Here is a 13,196-nt window from a genome sequence, read left to right as displayed (position 1 = left end):
GAGCCCCCAGGTTTTACAATGAAAGAGCAGTAATTGAAGATGATTTTTGTAACATTCTGATTTATTAGTGGTCTGTATTGTTCCTAGTTTTATGATACTGCTGTAATATATGATTGCTCAATAATTCAACTGATTAAATGAATTACCCAAGGTTACTGTTGACCCCTAGCATTTCTGTTTATGGTAAATGCCAATTTATGAGAGATTTTAAAATGTCAATGAAATTATCCCAGAGCTTCTTGATTATTATTTATGCTGTAAGCTTCAGGCCATTTGGCCCATGAGTGATCTAATGCAAAAGCATTGTTCAACTATAAACCATAATTCTTCTTAACCCATTGAGACTATGATAGCATTAGTACATCAGAAATGTAAAAAAAAACATGTTTAATTTGGTCTTTAAAAAAATGTAATCAAGAAAACTCATTTGGTTCCATACATTTTTCTAAATCAATTCGACACCATATCATGTCCTGGAATTTAGAAGAATGAGAGGCGATCTCATTGAAACATATAAGATTATGAGGGGGCCTGACAAGGTGGATGCTGAGAGATTGTTCCCGCTGGCTAGAGAGTCTAGAACAGCGTCCAACATTCAAGACTGAGATGAGGAGGAATTTCTTCACTCAGAGGGTTGTGAATCTTTGGAATTCTCTACCCCAGAGGGCTGTGGATGATGAGTCATTGAATATACTCAAGGCTGAGATGGATAGATTTCTGGACTCTAGGGGAATCAAGGGATATGGGGATCGGGCAGGAAAGTGGAGATGAGGTCGAAGATCAGCCATGATCTGATTGAATGGCGGAGCAGGCTTGAGGGGCCGTATGACCTACTCCTGCTCCTATTTCTTATGTTATGTTCTTTATTCTAATACATAGGAACTGAGTAATTGCCTAATAAAGCAACAAAGCTTATATGTAAACTGATGTGGAGATGCCGGTGATGGACTGGGGTTGACAATTGTAAACAATTTTACAACACCAAGTTATAGTCCAGCAATTTTATTTTAAATTCACAAGCTTTCGGAGGCTTCCTCCTTCCTCAGGTAAACTGGGAAGGTAGCTTTAAGCCCAGGTGGTGATCGAATACCAATTGTTTTTGAGAAGAAAAACAAGTTGCTGTAAACTTTTTAAAGCCAGGTGAACCCTAACACTGACAAAAGTTGTCACATTGATAATGACCTAGAGATCATGGAAAATATCTTGCTATTGACAACGACCAATGGTCTGTAGACAGACATCAACTTGGTAGTTTAGAGTATTTTATTGATAATTCTCTTGCTGAGATTTCTCAAAAAGTACATTTCTTACATTTTTCTGACTGTTATCACAATGGAGGTGCATCAAACTCTTGAATAATGTTGCAGAGCCCGAATACCTGGTGCATTAAGCGACTGGCTTTTAGTGAAGTCATGTACATGACTGAGCAGCAACAAAGAAGATCCTTAGTTAGAAAGTGATTAGTTTTGAAAAAGAGATTAAAATTGTAACAAAAGGAGAATGCATCATAAAACTTGAGCCATTCTGATTTTGGGGAATTTTAAGCATTCAATGCCTTACTTATTAAAAATAATAAAAGGGTGAAGAAGATCTATTAGGAAAAGGGTGTAGAAGACAGCAGCTGTTGAGTTTTTAAATGTTTTAAATGGAACACAAAAACAGGAGTAGGCCATTCAGCCCCTCAAGCCTGTTACGCCATTCAATTAGATCATGGCTGATCTGTACCTCAAATCCATTTACCTGCACTTGATCCATATCCCTCAATACCCTTACTTAATAAAAAGCTGTCGATCTCAGTCTTAAATATTTCAATTGACCTAGCATCCACAGCCTTTTGGTGGGGGGAATTTCAGATTTCCACTACCCTTTGTATGAAAAATTGAGTCCTGATTTTACTCCTAAATGGCCTAACTCTAATTTTAACCCTTGTTCTGAATTCCCCCATCAGAGGAAATAATTTCTCTGTATCTACCCTACTGAATCCTTTTGTAATTTTAAACACTTCAATTAGATCACCCCTCAACATTCCGAACTCAAGGGAATACAAGCCAAGTTTGTGCAACCTGTCCTCATAATTTATCTCTGGTATAATTCTGGTGAATCTGTGTTGTTCCCCCTCCAAGGCCAATATATCATTCCTGAAGTGCGGCGTCCAAAACTGAATGTCGTACTCCAGATGGGGTCTGACCAAGGCTCTGTACAACTAAATATGAAAGAACTTGGATTAATATAGCACCGTTCACATTCTCAAAACGCTTCGCAGCAATGAAGCGCATTTGAAGTGTAGACACTTTTGTTAAGCAGGCAAGCGCAGCAACCAGTTTATGCACAGCAGTAAGATATATTACCAGATAATCTATTTCAGTAGTGATGGGTAAGGAATAAATGTTGGCCTGGATACCGGGAGAACGATCCTGATCTTTTTCAAATAATACCATGGGATCTTTTATATCCACCTCAGTAGGCACACAAGGCCGTGACTTAACATCTCAGTATCAGCCTGGTTTATGCGCTCAAGTCTCTGGAGTGGCACATGAACTCACGACCTTTTGACCCAGAGGTGAAAATGCCATCAGTGAGCCAAGGTTAATGGTTATTCTAAAGAGGTACCTCGAGTCGAAAAGTTTAAAAACCTCCCAGTTATAGAAAGTCTGACAGAAATTACAGTGGTAGGCTGGCCAAGACACTTTAATTCACATGGTGCTCTTACTACCAATAATCTACATTCCTGTTATAGGTCAATTACTTTTTTTCTTCTCCAGATGGCTCATTCTGAAGATGCTATTCCACAGGCACTGGGAACCTTTGGCACCCAATTCTTCCTGTCCCCACCAGGGCATCGGAACAACTGTTGCTACCCCAACATTGCCCCAGCTCAGATCAGCTAACTGGGAACAGAGCAAAGATAGAACCTGGCACCTGAGAGTATGTGGGATGCTCAGCATGTTTTACCATCCCTTCTGAAGGCAGAAAATAACGTGCTTTCAGAGTAAGCAAGTCAGCGCAGATTCACCCTACTACTGCTGCTATCAGTACCTGCAGCTCAAAGCAGCAAATTAACTCGTGATACTCCAAAATCAGTACTTACGGGAACTCTCAAATCTCTCACATTTGGCTCTATGCTTGTCACGATACCTGTGCAGCTGTTCACTTGGATTTATCCTTGGCTTCTTCATCCTCATCGACACATTAGATCTTGGCAAGATGATGTGCAAACACAGGGTCAGCTTTTACATGTACGCTGATGTCACTCAGCTCTCCCTCTGCATCACCTTTCTTGCCCTCTCGACTGCCTCTGCGCTGTAAGGCTGCTTCTCCGACATCCAGTCTTGGATCAGTCGCAACTTCCTCCAGCTCAATATTGGGAAGACCAAAGCCATCAAGTTTTGGCCTTTGCCATAAACTCTGTTCCTTGGCACTGATTCCATCCCCCTCACCCGCCACTGCCTTCGGCTGAACCAGACTGTTTACAACCCTGACATCCTATTTGACCCTTAGCTGAGTTACAGAACCCAAATCCTCTCCATCAAAAAGATCACTTACTTCCACCTCAGCAACACTCCCTATGTCCATCCATTTCTTGGACCCTTCGCCACTGAAATCTTTATACATGCTGTTGTCACCTCTAGACTCTACTCCATCACTCTCCATGCTGGTCTTCCATCTCCAATCTCTTTGAACTCCAGCTTGTCCAAAACTCTGCTGGCATTCATCCTGTCCCACATCAAACCTAGTTCGCCCATCACCCATATCCTCATTGTTTCCCTGTTGCATCAGTGCATTACATTTAAAAATTCTATATATCATCTTCGAATCCCTCCACAGCCTCACCCCACCCTATCTCTGCAAATTTCTCTAGCCTCATATCCCCTTCTGTGCTCTTTGGTTTTCTGGCTCTGACCTATGATGCATCTCACCAGCCCCCCCGACTTGGCCGCAATATTGGTAGCACAGCCATCAACCACCTTGACCCTACTCTCAGGAACTTCTACTCTAAACACCTCCACTTCTCTTTCCACCTTTAAAAACCTATTCAAAAACCCAACTTTTCAACCAACCCTTTTGTCACCCCTCCTAGTCTCTCTCCCTCCATGCCACAAGGTAACAGTGCAGTAGCCCCCAATACTGGTAGACAACATTAAGAGAGATAGTCCACCCAGGAAAGGGATGAGTTCTTCTTTTGAAATCTCAGTTTCCAAATGATTAGCCTTGTTTGAAATAATGTGAATTTGCTTGTGACACTTCATTTTAAACACCAGACAGTGACTACTGTTTTGAATTGCTAATGGTTGCATAGTGTTTAGGTATATTGTAACAATCCTGAGGGGATGGGATATGGGAAGGTGGTGCAGTGGCTCCTCCCACCCTTGGAGGGAGGGGGAAGATGGATATATAAAGCAATACCCAGGATGAGGCAGAGAAAGAGTTGCATTGCGGACCTGTACTAGTTACAGTTAATTATTAAGCACAGTATATTCTGTAAATAGAAAGAACTTGCATTTATATAGCGCCTTTCATGACCTCAAGATGTTCCAAAGCGCTTTACAGCCAATGAAGTATTTTTGAAGTGTAGTCACTGTTGTAATGTACAAAACACAGCAGCCAATTTGGGAACAGCAAGGTCCCAAGAACAATAATGAAATAAATTACCAGATAATCTGCTTTTTTTAAAAAGTCATGTTGATTGAATGATAAATATTGGTCAGGACACTGGGAAGAACTCCTCTGCTATTCTTCGAAATAGTGCCATGGGATCTTTTATGTCCACCAGACAGGGCAGAGGGGGGTCTTAGCTTGTCCAGCTAAAGTGAAAACCGTATTATCCAGTGCTGTACATAGGTCTGTAAAGGTGGTTACAAAGAGGTGGTTGTACAGTCGTCACTCTCCACTCCCAAGCCTCATGGCAAAAAGTTTGCTCATCCTTCAAACTTGAAAGACTTGATGGGTCACTGAAGTAAAAATAAGTTATAAACAACAATAGGCACTTCGTACACAAGAATAGAGGTTGTCGAACTAACACTTTTCTCTTCCCCCCCACCCAATTGAATAATTTCATTTACACACACCTATGCATTTATAATGAATACTTTTGAATAAATAACTATTTATACATGAAAACAATAATAAATCACTCAACTTTCAATACACCATCACAGGAGCTCGAAAGAAGCTAACATGGCTTGACTCCCACTGTCAAAATAAAGTACATTAAAAAAATATAATGGCATTCCATAAATTGTGCAGGGAAACCAGAATTCAGAGGATTAAATGGACTGTATTTATAAAACAATGCATTGGACAGCTGAGTAAAACCATCCACAGTTGCAAATTATCAACTGCTCTAAGAATTTCAAAGCAAATTAAACATGTGGCTAGGACAAGACTGCTTAACTGAGACTTAATTCTTTACCATTAAATTTTATTCTTTACTGTCTTGCTGCTTCAACTTTCAAAGTAATTTTTTAAACAATTTATTATTTAGAGAGGTGAGGTCCTAATTAATACTGACATTTGGCAGAAGGAATGAGTTAAACTGATCCTTTCATCTCCTTATTGAAGGCCAACAGTTAATTCATATTTCAATTGCCTAGCATTTTTATTTATCCATCTCCCCTTTCCTCCTTCATTCAAAGGTACGATTCCACAGATGCCTACAACTCTCCAGTGCCCACTGAAGTGGGGATTCAGGCCTGCACTTGGCTAGTGAGTGTTGGCAAGCTATTAAATAACAATATATACACTTGCATTTATATGCAGTCGGCTCTTGTTAATTCAATTTTTGAGATTAAAAATTTGAATTATCGAGTAATTTGAATTAAGCAACTTTGAATTAACAGGAGATTTAAAAAAATAATTCTTGGGATGCAGATGTCACTGGCGAGGCTGGCATTTAATGCCCATCCCTAGTTGCCCTTGCGAAGGTGGTGGTGAGCCGTCTTCTTGAACTGCTACAGTCTATGTGGCGAAGGTTCTCCCACAATACTGTTGTTAGGTAGGGGGTAGATTGTAGCACCTTACAAATTGTGAAATGTCTCAAACTGCTTCATGCAATGCATTAATTTTGGAAAGCAGTGACACTTGCCACGATGGCAAATGTAGGTGATTTGTCGATAGAGGCCTGATCCTGTTCATATGTACACTTTGGGAACACGGGACAAAATGGATCAAGAGTGTGATCCTGACAGACTTTCCCTTCACTAGCCAAGAGGGTGCAGAGGCAATCTGAAGCACCAGTCACCATCTGGGCTAATATCGGCTAATAGCCCAGACCAGAAGTCAAAACTGTGACCTTGCTAGTCTGCATGTTTCAACAGTAAGGTGCAAAAGCATTGTCGCATCACTTGCGGTTGATTTTATTACAATAACAATGGCATGCATGTGTTTTCCCCATGACAAATTAGACTGTGCTTTAACTGACGCACCATCAGTTTATGTACTCAGTACAATTCTATAATAATTTGTCCAGCATATCTGGACAACATAGGTATTTATTCTTCATTTACCTGGTGATGGAGACAGCCATATAAACAAAGTGAGCATTTGTTCTTTCATGCCAAACTGTCGCAAAAACATTATTCATTATTAATAAATAATAATAAAAATAATAATGAATTCAGGAGAAGCTTCTTTACTCAGAGGGTGGTTAGAATGTGGAACTTGCTACCACAAGGAGTGGTTGAGGCGAATAGCATAGATGCATTTTTGGGGAAGCTAGGTAAGCACGAGGGAGAAAGGAATAGAAGGTTATGTCGATAGGGTGAGATGAAGTAGGGTGGGAGGAGGCTTGTGTGGAGCATAAACACTGGAATAGACCTGTTGGGCCGAATGGCCTGTTTTTGTGCTGTAAAATTTATGTAATTCAACTTTAGTTTTGTGCATAATAGCATTTTACATAAAGAATACATTTTGATATAATTAAGCCAAAAATAGCTTAATGGGGCATTATTATGTGACATAAACAATATAATCGATGTTCTTTTTTGGGTAAATGCATTCTCAGTACTGTTTACTGAATTGTGCTGAACTCTCTGGTGAACTGACATGTGGAAAATCCATCATTTAAGAGACCACTGGTTTCAGCACTGGCGGAACCAATTAAGAGCACATAGTACTGGAGCAGCTCAAGCTGCTGAAATCAATATGGCATTTTACAACTCCTTGACGAGCTTTTGAATTATTAAAATTAAGTATTACAAATGAAGATCTATTACAAAACTATTTGGAGGACTGGGCGGAAAGGTAGCCAATGTGATTGTTTTTGGCAGATTGTACAGTCATAAAATAACATACATATTACATCAAAAGCAACATTTGTCTGTTCACCAGACTGATTCCTGGGATGGCAGGACTGTCGTATAAGGAGAGATTGGGTCGTCTCGGCCTGTATTCACTCGAGTTTAGAAGAATGAGAGGGGATCTCATTGAAATATATAAAATTCTGACAGGTCTAGACAGGCTGGATGCAGGGAGGATGTTTCCTCTGGCTGGGGGGTCCAGAACGAGGGGTCACAGTCTCAGGATACGGGGTAGGATATTTAGGACTGAGATGAGGAGAAATTTCTTCACTCAGAGGGTGGTGAATCTGTGGAATTCTCTACCACAGAAGGCTATGGAGGCCAAATCACTGAATATATTTAAGAAGGAGCTTGATAGATTTCTGGACACAAAAGGCATCAAGGGGCATGGGGAGAGAGCGGGAATATGGTATTGAGATAGAGGATCAGCCATGATCATAATGAATGGCAGAGCAGGCTCGAAAGGCCGAATGGCCTACTACTGCTCCTATTTTCTGTGTTTTCTATGTTTTATTCATTTTACTTTCCGTGTTTTCCTTTTCCGCTCTCTGGTCCACACACTTTACCCAGATCTAGACGGTAAGGACATGATCTGCCCATGATGCTCTTCAACCAGCCAATAGCAGTTGTGCAAGAGCAGCCTTTAGTGACTCAGAACCACTTTTCCCTTTTACACTTTCAAACCCCTGCCAGAGATGGGGAACTCACCATATGAGGAACTGAAATGTTGGACCAAGATCCTACTAGTCTGAACTGCACCATACTAGAGGTCCAATGCACAAATGCAGCAACACCTGGGAGCCAAAATTTTATTATACATTGATCTGATATATTTATGTTTATTCAGCACAAAATTTACAATGACGAACTATTGTACGGTTCCAATTCATAACATTAAGCATCACAGATTTAATTCTTGGTATTTAATATGAAATGTTCATTTTGACAATCGCATAACTGATCCTTTTCTAAAAAGTAGCAGCTGAAACCGAGCAATGTGACAGCAACGAATGGGTTAAGCAAAATTTCCCACACGACAAAACTAAGAATAGCAATTGCCTTGATGAACAGTTCTGAGGGGAAATTAAATTTGATATAAAATAGTCCTTCTACTGATAAATGCAGTCTCTGGAGAGACTCCCTACTTGGGTGATGTCTTTGTTTTCTCATTATCAGAGTGAATAAAGAATAGGTTAATTGAATTTCACATTACATCTGAAATCTCTAAAGTGTGTTTTTATTATTTAAAGTTACTGTCTATTAAAGATGTGAGAAGTAAGAGAGGAAGTCAACACCATATGTGCCCTCATTTGCCAACGGAATCGGACGACACAAAACACTACTTTCTAAATTTAACATACTATAGTTAATAAAAACAGAAAAGATCTATTCAAACTTAGTCTGATTATTCTGGTTTTGTGATACTGCTTAATTTGCAAACTTACATTATTCTATTTCTTATCTGACAAACACATGATCCTAATAACCCAGCCTGACACTTCAGTGCAGTACTGACAGAATGCTGCACTGCCGGAGGTGCCGTCTTTCAGATGAGATTTTAAACCGAGACCCCGTCTGCCCTCTCAGGACGATGTAAAAGATCCCACGGCACTATTTTGAAGAACAGGGGACTTCTCCCCTGGTCAATATTTATCCCTCAACCAACATAAAAAAAATTATCTGTTCATTATCACATTGCTGTTTGTGGGTGCAAATTGGCTGTCATGTTTCCTACATTACAACAGTGACTACACTTCAAAAGTACTTCATTGTCTGCAAAGCACTTTAGGATGTCCTGAGGTCGTGAAAAGTGCAACATAAATGTAAGCTCGCTCTTTCCTTCTTTAATATGAATATGCTGCACCTCTCTGGTTTTATGGGTTGTTTTAAATCCTTATCTTTTCCAATTTTTTAAAGCTTTTCTCTGCACCAATGTCAACATCCAGCCTTTAGGAGCAGATGGACTGGTCTGTTCCTTCCTCAGCTGCCAATGCTGTGATTTTATGCTGCCAGCTGGAGGTGCATATTATGCCTAGAAGTTATTGTGGATTTGTCAAACCCTTATTCAATTTTAAAACTAGCGACAAACCTTCCATTCTATTAGCTTGAGAATTACACAAGAAAGCTATACGTGGGAAATGTACTACTTTACAGTAGATTGCTGCCTCTACTGCATCAGACACCAATGATTCACATAACATATCAAGGTGTCAGCAACGGTATGAAACAAATTGTGCAATATTGCGACAGCATTATTTTCACCTGTGTATCTTCTTCTACCATCTCACCGCCTCTTTATAGTCTTACTGAGATTGTAGATCACAGTGAGCTGCAGACAATCTTTACCTTGTGCCAAAGATCATCCAATTGTAACTGCAACGCTGTGAAGATCTCGAATTTACATTTAAAATGTATCAGCATCATGATCATGCAAATTTGCCAAATGTTGCTTTGTTGCAGGCAAGCAGCTATAACCTTGGAACAAAATTCTGAGACATCTGGTTACATGCAACAGGTTGGGATGAACATAAAACTTTCCCACTTTACATTCAATGCAATAGCACCACAGATGACGCAAGGAACAAAGATTGCCAATTAGCAACAATTTGCATAGAAACTGCATCCTCATTAGTACTTAGGAAATAAGTACTTTGAGTTATAACAAGAGGTTAAATTTGACGTGAAGCTTATAACAAATGTCTCAAAATAAGATGTAATATGAAAGGCTGAGTACGCTAAAAGAGTTTTACGTTGGGCGACCAATGATGAGATTATAGATCAGGACGGTTACAGATTCCCTTACTATAAAAGTCAGCATCAACTCGCACTTTAATACAGCTTGGCTGTGAACTTGGGAATGGGACTTGTATCCTCCTGCGAATCACCATTTGCTGTATTTCTGTCAACAGGAAAGAGTCAGTAGCTTTTTTTTAAAAAAGAGTTTTGATAATTTAAAATTGCAGAACCTGAATGAAGCTCCCGGTCCAGCAGCGACTCAATATTAAAATTCTGATCCTTATTTTCAAATCCCTCCATGGCCTCGCCCCTCCCTATCTCTGTAACCTCCTCCAGCCCTACAACCCTCCAAAATCTCTGCCCTCCTCCAATTCTGGCCCCTTGCGCATCCCTGATTTTCTTCACTCCATCATTGGTGGCCGTTCCTTCAGCTGCCTGGGCCCTAAGCTCTGGAATTTCCTCCCATAACCTCGCTGCCTCTCTACCTCTCTCTCCTTCTTTAAGACTCTCCTTAAAACCTTTGACCACGTTTTTGATCACCTGTCCTAATATCGCCTTATGTGGCTCTGTGTCAAATTTTGTTTGATAATGCTCCTGTGAAGCACCTTGGGACATTTTACTATGTTAGAGGCGCTATATAAATGCAAGTTGTTGTTGATGCTGATTAACTGAAATATCCCACTGACTAGACGAAAAGAAGCCACTTCCATTTACTACCACTCAGCATCAAGCAAAGATCACAAGACCAAACTATAAGTTGTTTTTCAAATCAAACAGTATGAAACCAGCAACTACCACAAAGGAAACAAACTACTGAAATAATTATTACTCATTATTCTGGCTTTCATTTTCCTTCTTCAGTCAAATGAGTATACAAGCTAAAAATAACATTTATAACAAAACAAAAAAACACGGGCAATGTGGAAAAAAATGCAACTTTCCTATAAAGGTGGTCCCTCAACCAATATCACAAGTATCTCATTGCTGTTTGTGGGATCTTGCTGCAATTAAATGGGATGCCACTTTTCCCTGTACTACAACAGTGACTACACTTCAAAAGTACTTTTTAGGTAACTGGCAAAAGAACCAGAGGCAACATGAGGAAAAAAAAATTTACGCAGCGAGTTATGATCTGGAATGCACTGCCTGAAAGGGCGGTGGAAGCAGATGCAATAATGACTTGCAAAAGTGATTTGGATCAATAACTGAAGGAGAAAAATTTGCAGGGCTACCGGAAAAGAGCAGAGTTTTGGGACTAATTGGATTGCTCTTCCAAAGAGCTGGCATAGGCACGATGGGCCGAATGGCCTCCTTCTGTGCTGTATCATTCTATACTGGCAACATTCTTGTAAATCTTCTCTGCACTCTCTCCAGAGCAATTACATCCTTCCTGTAATGCGGTGACCAGAACTGCGCACAATACTCCAGCTGTGGCCTTACCAGCGTTACCAGCGTTTTATACAGTTCCATCATTACATCCCTGCTTTTGTATTCTATATCTCGGCTAATAACGGAGAGCATTCCGTATGCCTTCTTCACAACCTTATCTATCTGTACTGCCACCTTCAGGGACCTGTGCACATGCACTCCAAGGTCTCTCACTTCCTCTACCCCTCTCAATATATTCCTGTTTACTGCGTATTCCCTTTTACTGTTTGCCCTCCCTAAGTGCATTACCTCACACTTCTCCAGGTTGAACTCCATTTGCCACTTTTCCACCCACCCCACCAATCCATTGATATCTTCTTGGAGTCGACAGCTATCCTCTTCACTATCAACTACATGGCTAATTTTTGTGTCATCTGCAAATTTGTCAATCATGCCCCCTACATTCAAGTCTAAATCATTAATATATACCACAAACAGCAAGGGGCCCAACACTGAGCCCTGTGGCACACCACTGGAAACGGATTTCCATTCGCAAAGACATCCAACGACTTTTACCCTTTGTTTCCTGTTACTGAGCCAATTTTGGATCCAATTCGCCACATTTCCCTGTATCCAATGGGCTTTTACCTTTCTGACCAGTCTGCCATGTGGGACCTTGCCAAATGCCTTACTAAAATCCATGCAGACAACATCCACTGCACTACCCTCATCAATCCTCCTTGTCACTTCCTCAAAGAATTTAACTAGAGCAAAACATAATGAAAACAACAAAGGAGGTTTCGGAGAAGGAAGAACAAAGTTACTTACATCTTAAGCATGTTTTGTAAGGCACGAGATGAATAGCATTACAAACATTGTATCTGTGAGGCCTGTATCTTTCAGTATCACAAAGATATGCAATATTTTGTCTTCATGTGATATATTGGCCTCGATATTTACGGGGAGACGAGGAGGGTGCAGGGGAGCACGGTAGAAACCTGGCAAGGCTGGGGACGCAGAAATGCTGCTGAATTTAGTGGCAGGACCACATTATATTTTTTTTAGTTCGGTTTCCCGCCCCGGCAGTTGGCCAAATTGACAGGCTGGCCGGAAAACCAGCGGCAGGAGGCTGCAGCCGGGGACTCTTGGGGATGGTCACTGGCAGTCACGGGCCAGGCTTCAGATAGGGGGTCAGGGGGTCGGCCGCAATCGAGGGCTTCAGATGGGGGGTTTTGGCGAGCTCGCCGATCGCGGCACGGGCTAGAGAGAGGCCGCGATCGGCAGAAAGGAGGCTGAAGGTTTGCTTGAGGGGCAGGGGGGAGCACCCCTGAAGGAGCGCTGTAAAAAGCACTTACCTTCGGGAGCCGGCAGCTCCCGCCTCCCTTTTACTGCCGGCAGCAGTTAAATTGAAATCAGACTTCCAATTGCACTGTGGGAGCCTGATTTAAATATGATAATGAAGAGTCCCGCCTCTTCAAGACGGGACACGCGCCTCGCAATTCGCTGCCGTAACCTTGGCAATGGACGCGTAAGTTGGGGACGCGTTCCCTGTTCTTTAGGGTTTAACCACACCCTCCCCCCTCCGCCAACCTCCTCCCGCCCATTCCATTTACAAAGTTGCTGAAACCTATCTGATCAACGTAAACTTTCGTCTTGTCTTCTTTTCTTCACAAGGGGAATTTGTGAACATTAATATAACCTCTCCCATTTTTAAGTGACTTCATTAGATAGTAGCTCTCATTCATCTGACCCTTTCACTTTCTTGCAAACAATAATGCTGGATTATCAAGGTACTGG

At 41.1% G+C, this 13,196-nt stretch overlaps 1 protein-coding gene across 2 annotated transcripts in view; it reads right to left on the bottom strand.

Annotated features, from left to right (window-relative positions):
• The window catches only part of ctdp1 (CTD (carboxy-terminal domain, RNA polymerase II, polypeptide A) phosphatase, subunit 1), a 285,855-nt gene that overhangs the window by 65,052 nt on the left and 207,607 nt on the right, over positions 1-13,196 (bottom strand). The gene's annotated exons all lie outside the window — the stretch shown is intronic.

Source organism: Heptranchias perlo, chromosome 3 (genome assembly GCF_035084215.1).
Source record: "Heptranchias perlo isolate sHepPer1 chromosome 3, sHepPer1.hap1, whole genome shotgun sequence".
In the NCBI taxonomy this organism is placed as follows: Eukaryota; Metazoa; Chordata; class Chondrichthyes; order Hexanchiformes; family Hexanchidae; genus Heptranchias; species Heptranchias perlo.
This window is presented reverse-complemented; position numbering and strand designations above follow the sequence as displayed.